Source organism: Pocillopora verrucosa, chromosome 3 (assembly GCF_036669915.1).
Source record: "Pocillopora verrucosa isolate sample1 chromosome 3, ASM3666991v2, whole genome shotgun sequence".
Lineage (NCBI taxonomy): Eukaryota > Metazoa > Cnidaria > Anthozoa > Scleractinia > Pocilloporidae > Pocillopora > Pocillopora verrucosa.
Window position 1 is genome coordinate 22,204,430 of NC_089314.1, and position 7,427 is coordinate 22,211,856.

Genomic DNA, 7,427 nt, shown 5'->3' on the forward strand with positions numbered 1-7,427 from the left:
TTGGTGGTGATGCTTGTGTGCACTGTCACGCCAGATTTACTGTGGTAATGGAAGAATGTACTGTCACCCCAGTGCTCTTGGGTTCGTGAGGTTACACAATGGACGTCACCAGGGTTGAGTTTTTTATTCGTTGCGATAGTGGTCGTCATGGTTAACGTGATGTTTAAGGGAAGACAAACGAAGTTCTATTGTTACCGGACTTTTAGTGGTGTGCTGCCTGTCTTTCCGCCTGCAGCTTGGGAAATTAGTGGATGGGAGTTAGTGGTTCTTTGCACTGGCTCAGTTTCAATACGACGGTGGGGGGCGGGTTAACCAATCTGCAGGCGGACGAATATAAAGTTTGCATTGCGCACTTCTTCGGGGAGCGCGACCCCCGGTTCCAAAACTTATAATGGACCAAGAGAGTGATAGAAGGAAAGAGTCCTTGGCATCCGAAATGGACTTGCAACATATTCACTGTTAATGATGATTTGTCGTGTAAATAACCTGGTAAAGCAAAGATCCGCGAGGGACATGAAATAGTTTTCGTAAATGTAAACATGAACTTGGTTTTAACTTTTAACAAGACGAGTGAATTTACTCTTTCAAATTAGCTGACAGTCACACGGTTACCTTGGCCGCGAAATAAATTGAATGCATCTTAAGATATCAAAATCAGTGTGGTGCAAAATTTTTTGGAGAGTTTCTTCTTTTCATGTATAGGAATGCTGACAACGAAAGAGTTAATACATCTTGTTAAGTAATTGGGCCTAAAGGAACCAACGAAGCCAAGAAGCCATGCCACTGCTTTTTACTCACCAGAGTTCTTCCCTCCACCGATCTTGCTGTCGGCATCACAGTTAAAAATATTTTATTGTGAAGGATCTGCACAGCTCTTCGTCTCTCCACAGGAGCATGCCACTTCCAGGCCTCGCACCTCCCCAGTAATTTTGTGGGACTGCGGTACTTGTATAACCACTGCACATTCTCAGGACCAACGGGAGGAATTCAACAGTTTTGAATTTGTAACAGTGATTAAATGATGTATGGCGGGGCAGTTTCCGCTACGCCGAATCAATGCACGGAAATGCTGGCCAAGTCAGTTCCATACGCGATGCGTTGAAAAGTAATAGCTACCGACGCGCAAGGCTTCCCGCGTCACGAGGATATTTTCCCATCCTTGTTGTGGTGTATTACTGTCTTTGGCCGCGGTCAGAGGCTGTCATGTTGCACAAACACTCCAAAGGCCTCTAACACGGTCAAGTGCCATCAGGATCGACTTTGCAATATGCATCCTGGGACCATACCCAGTATTTTGTATTCGTGGCAATGTAGCACGGTAAAGAGGATCGCTTCACACTGGGTCCTCGGTAAAAAAGTCCCTTCGCAGTCACACGTGTAAGTTTCCCATGTCTGTTAAAACAGCGGTCCACTGTTTTTCGCAAGGATTTGGACAAACACTTCCTAGTAAATTTTACATCGGTCGATGACCGCTACCGTTTATACGCGAGCCGGACTAATCTTTTCAAATTTACTAATTCATCGGTTTCCAACCTTATTTGTTTTTTTGTGTGCATGCAGCCAACCAAAATCCATCACTATGTGGTCCATAGCCAATATGAACACGATTTTGGAATTTACCGATTCGGTCAAACAAGGGGTTTTTTGCCGTGACGGAGCTTGGGTTTGGAATCCAACTTCAACCAAAGTTCTTTACGTGTTAACTGCCAGCCATGACGTGAGTGCCACACTGCCATCACTGAAATCTTCGCACCAACACGTATTTGACCGTTTTTTCAGTTCCTACAGATATTTTAAGCGTCAAGCCTGCGTGATACCAGAGAAAGGTAGAGGCGCGCATGAGAAGCTTGTTTTGTAAACCAAAATACCTTTTACCGTAGTAAAGTGCGAAAGTTGAGTCCCACCGTAAAATTCTGAGGAGAGGCCTTACTGAGTTTCAAATGCGTATTTGGAGTTGGAAAATTGACCGGAACGTACGTGTTGACTGGACAGTAGAAGCGCAAAAAACCGTTGCGTGTCACATCCAAGAAGGTCAACCTTAGAACAATATAAACTATCTTTGTAATCGAAGTGAAGATTCCTCAAACAGCCGTTAAAATTCGGAGTAGTTGGCGCTCCGTGTAGATTAGAGGTCTCACTCGTATCCAGGCCTGCCACGTAGAGGAATGAGTCAAGATCAAGTCGAACGAAAGAGCCTGGTGTGGTTGATTGGCTTCTGACATCATCAACAGTCACCACAAGTGTTCGTTCGTTTCGATCTACTTGAACCTCATGCCATTTGTTGTCCGCTAAGTTATTGGCCCAACAAGTACTGAGTGTTCTCCTGATACGGTGGAACTTCCAAGATTGATAGTAAACCTTACGGAAAGTTCATAAATGCAAGTTATTTGAAGCATTTTAAACGAGAAGTTGCCATTTCAAGAAATGCGCAGTCTTTCCTGGTTATAAAGTCTAAGAACATTTGGTATCCAAATAAATACGAATTGAGGGGTAGTTAATTCTTTATTGTTTCCTTGGCCGAGAGGCCATGTCAATCTCACAAATCATTTTCTACCACGCAAATTGATCCAAAGGCATTCTGGGGGTTTTGAGAGCTATGCCTTTGTTTACGAAATTTTGCTTCCCTAATAATTATGTAACTTTGGTTGTTGTCAGTGAGTGAGATCCTAAAAAGTAAATCGATTGATCAGCATGACGCGACTTCGCTTTTGCGGCAAGGTGATTAAAAGAAAAAAAAAACAAATAAGAAAAGAACAAAACTGCCGAAGAGTAAAAGACGAATTTGGAAGTCCTTCTTCTGTGGCAGAGACGAATTTAAAGCAATCATTTAAAAAGCCTTGTAAGTCGAGCTGATAACCTAAACATTTTATTTGCATTTAACTGCCCTCGGAAAATAGACCAGGATTCGCTGGTTTTCGACTGATCAGCCAACAATTTTAAATCTGAGCAATTTTTAGAAGGTTGATTTGTGTTTTTTTTGTTGTTAGTTGTCAAATCTCTATCTATACTGTAATATATATAGAAAGATTTATAACGAGATACCATGGATACCGTGAAACCTATAAGAATATAGTAGGACTTTCGATCATGAGACTATTTATGGGAAACGTCGGAAATAATCACAGTGAAAGAAATTCTTAACAAAGTGCCTCTTGAAAATGTCCTCAACTGTTATGCGGCAAAGAACTGACTTTAGTCTTTCAGCACGTTTGAAAACAGGTGAAAGAAAAAACAAAGGATAAATCTGCACCTAGTCAACAGGGTGCGTCGGTCACGAGAGCAGAGCGTTTTGTAAGTGTCCGCAAAAGAACTACTTTGATTTCATGAACATGAAGTTCACAATGAAAACCTTGCATATATGTAGGAAATTTCCTCATCTTTTTATTCCACTTAGCTTGAGGTGATACACCTTCATCACGGAGACAACTGGAAATCCTATAACTGCTTTACGAGCACGTACAGCAATTAAGATTAAATTTTATAAGTTCCTTAAGTGTTTTGTTTACAAACTAACGTTAAATGATTAATTGTTAAAATTGCCGATAATTGTGTTTGGTTCACGCGCATATTATCGCAAAACCACAAAACCGGGACAACCTTAGTTTAAGTCTAATGAATAATAGTGGAGACCGGCAGAGTACAACACTAGTCAAAGTTAGTTTTTTCTGCTGATATTTTACTAACTTTCAGTGTTTCCATAGTCCCACAGTATCATTGCAATTTAGAGCCGGAAAGGAGTACCGTTTATTCGGTTGGAAGAAAAATATTCCTCTAAGGGCAGTTGCAGAAGAGAACTAAGATGACGTTGAGTCAGGAGTATGCTTGTTGTGGAGCGTTTCAGTCGTATTGTCGAAAACGCGGTTCTTAACGAATCGAGCTGCAAAGAATTCGTTTCTACGCTTAGCCATTTACTTCGTCCACGAAAACTCCGTCATACTAGTTCGATCAACGATGCCACAAGCGCCCTATGAATTTGAATTCAGCGCGGCAATCCAACTAGGTCACGGGCGGGGGACATCTGCAAAAGGATATTACCTTGAAAGACGCTGTTTTCGTGGTCGGATGCTCCACAAATTGAAGTGGGTTTTGAAATACATGCGAAGAAGATATTGACGCTAGTTTTATCTTCATGAATTCAATAAAGGAGGTCAATTAGTTTTATCGACGTTATTTATCCTCGTCACTCGGCGTGGAGCGGTCTTAGACATAATAATGGTAATAATGTATACCCATAACTTTTCAACCGATCCTGATCGACGGAAATATTTTAATCGGAAAAGCCGAGCATTGCATAGTTTTGTAACAGAAACCTTTTCGAGTGTAATTACGAATAGATTTTATCTAAAATTTCCCATGGTATTTATCGCGGTTTTTGTTTTTTTATGGCTATCTAACTTTTTCATATTATCTTAGGTATGGGACCCCACTTGCTCGGTGTTTCGTGGGAGGTCCGCTATAACGTAAACTACTATTTGAATGGGTTTTGTTTGATTTTTTTATTCTGACGATACAAAAGAGAAAAATTTATTACTCAATTCATCTTTCATCAAGGTTCCTTTTATATGTTGAAGTTTACGTAATTAAGGAGCTCTTATGACGCTGTCTTACAAAACTTATTGCAATAGTTTGGCACACCCTAATCCGAATGAGTTTGCGAATCAATAAACCTTTCTATCGCCAGTAACGAAACAATAGCAGTGTGTTCATTCACAGGCAGCTGAATACATAAAAGACAAATTTAAGTTTTCTTTGATAAGGAGGATTTTCAGACGGGATGGTTAAGTTGAAATTGTCTAGCACAATTTCTATCAACTGGTGATAAATTAAAGCTCCCTTCCTATATTTCACCTCGTTTATTCATCGAAGCAAGCACGGAAAGAGTTCAAACTAATTTTATTTGTTGTTGCCGACCCCAGTTGATTTGGAAAATACTAGTGTATAGCGTCCTTCGCTCTCCAAAATAAGGGGTTTCATTTTCTACGAAAAAGAGATGTTACAAGATAACAATCTATAGAGTTGCAAAGTGTGCCATATGTCTGGGTAGGAACGAGTGATCAAGGACAAAAAGTTGACATGGTTTTCTTGACTCTTACAAATTCTTTATCTGCTAAAATTTAGTGGTCCCGTTCGTAACATTACCTTTGATGTTTACTGACCGAAGTAAGAATAAAATTCACAGCACATTTCAATCTGCTTCACCGTTCTTAACAGGTACTATTACAATAATTGGGCGCGTGCCTTTGTGTAATTATCCCTCGGTTTATCTTTCTTTCAGGTTCTTTTTGTCTTTTTCTCTTGCGACAGGTGACTAAAACCAAAACGTTGCAAAAAAAATACACATTGTGTTATTTGTCAGGTAAACAAAGAGTGCTAAAGATATCTAAACTGGGTTTTTGTGCAAGCTTCCTAATAAATACACCGTTTTGCATATATGGTGAACACCGATTCAAGATAAAGAGAAAAAAACAATCACGATTGCAGTGCAAAACGATGGTTTACATCAAGTAGGTTTTTCTTCAAGCTCAAATCTTCACATTGTAATGATGAGGTTTATTTTCACACTTTAATTCCTCCGATACCACCTGGTAATTGCAAAAACAATTTTCAGAGAAGAAACTGTGTTCCTGCATTCACTCTCTGTTAAAATTGTTATCTGCGTGTTATATTAGTCATTTATTTAAAGAAATCCTCACTGAAAATTTTCCTGACGACATTGATTGTTCTCATGACGGAAGAAACATTTTCAGATTTGTTAAATGAGATGTTCCCATGTTTAATTGAATATGTCATTCTATCCAGTATGGTTATCTAACAAGGCTTTCTCGACAGCTGAATGATATTCTACTCAGCCAAAGAAAGCGTCATGGTCTACAATTATTGGTTAAGTTGAATTCTTGGCCAGCTTCGATGTTACGTGAGAAAGAGCGTTTGACTATCTGTCGATGACCAAGAATCAATTTGCATCTCTTAGTCACTAAGTGAAATATAAGGCTTGATATGCACCGAGATAACAATACATTATCAACAATTCTGTGAGGCTTATTAGAAACGCTGAGCTATTGATCATCTACTTTTGTTCAATTGAAAACATCTCACTTCTTTGGTTGACTAATTTTCACCTCTTTTCAAAGCAATTAAAACATGATACAAGATTTCTGGTCTTTGTTTACCTAGCTTGACGCTACAAACTTTTAAAAAAACTTCTCTGAAGTTGACAGAAAACTATATTGAAGGGAGAGGCTCTCTTTCGAAGCAACTTTTGCGTTAGAGATAGTCTAGCTCAAAGTCGAGAAAAAAATCATGCCCATTGGTGGACATACTCGTACTCGTTTTAAACATCGATCGTTTAGTTCAAGAGCTTTTTAATTCTTCGGCGTAAACTATGCCTCGATGTTTTTGACATCGTTTTCTGTAGAATCGAGTTTTACCAACTGTCCCAATTTTAACAGCAATTTCAAATGAACTGTGCTTACCTCAATCGTCCATGAATGAGCTCAATAGATATAAAATCTCCCTGAGACCCGCTGCTGTAAAGCAATAATCCAGAAGGACGGTACGTTTTAAACGAAAATACGATATGGTTTGTTAGGGATGCGATGATATTGGAACGAAGATCGTAGGTAATGTAGCCTGTTCCTTCCATATTTACTTCAGTTGCCGAAGAAAAACAAGAATTCACGAAGATTAACGCAACAAATATGGAGAACCCCCGACTCGAAGTCATGTCGATTCGGTGTTAGAGTCTCGACTCGTGATACACACTCAGTTTTATCACATTTGAACGCTTCTCACAGCATCCGCTTATCAGAGAACTGTATATTTTACGAAATCAAAACACCATTTGTCTCTACAAACCCTCTTTGGCTAATTAGCGGTGAAACGGCGCTAATAAGCGATAAATAGCACTATGCAACACAAAGCGACAATTGGATCCGTAGGCGATTGGAAGATACTGATAAATTAAGTTAATACAGTGCGCTGTTATCCAATCAGTACCACTCTTGTGGGTTGTGTCGAACAAACCAAACCAAGGTATCAATCTCAGTATAAAGCTGTGGTTGAAGACTCTGTAATGATCGCTTTTCGCCTTTTACTCTCTACAAAGGGCCATATTAATCACTCTTTGGTCGAATATTCCGCTATCTTTGGTTAGCGAAAGGACTAAGTTTATTTCAAGTCAGTTTTCGATTGCGCGTGAAAATATCTTGCTTAAAATGCATAGCTATTCCGTTTATTTATACTTTGAAACTAAAGCATTCTCACCTGCTGCGCGAGTTATTAAATTTGCCTAATTTCCTCATAGGAAAGAAAAAACACTGTTTTCCTTAGTTAATTTCATGACTCAAAAAACAAGTGAATCAATTTTTAAAATGTGTCACGTAGAAAAATACTTCCGTTGAAGACGATTTCCATATTCTTATCCTATA

At 39.2% G+C, this 7,427-nt stretch overlaps 1 pseudogene; it reads right to left on the minus strand.

Moving 5' to 3' along the window:
• Positions 1 to 2: 2 nt before the first annotated feature.
• On the minus strand, positions 3 to 6,726 carry LOC136279657 (contactin-associated protein-like 2; annotated as a pseudogene).
• Positions 6,727 to 7,427: the final 701 nt, after the last annotated feature.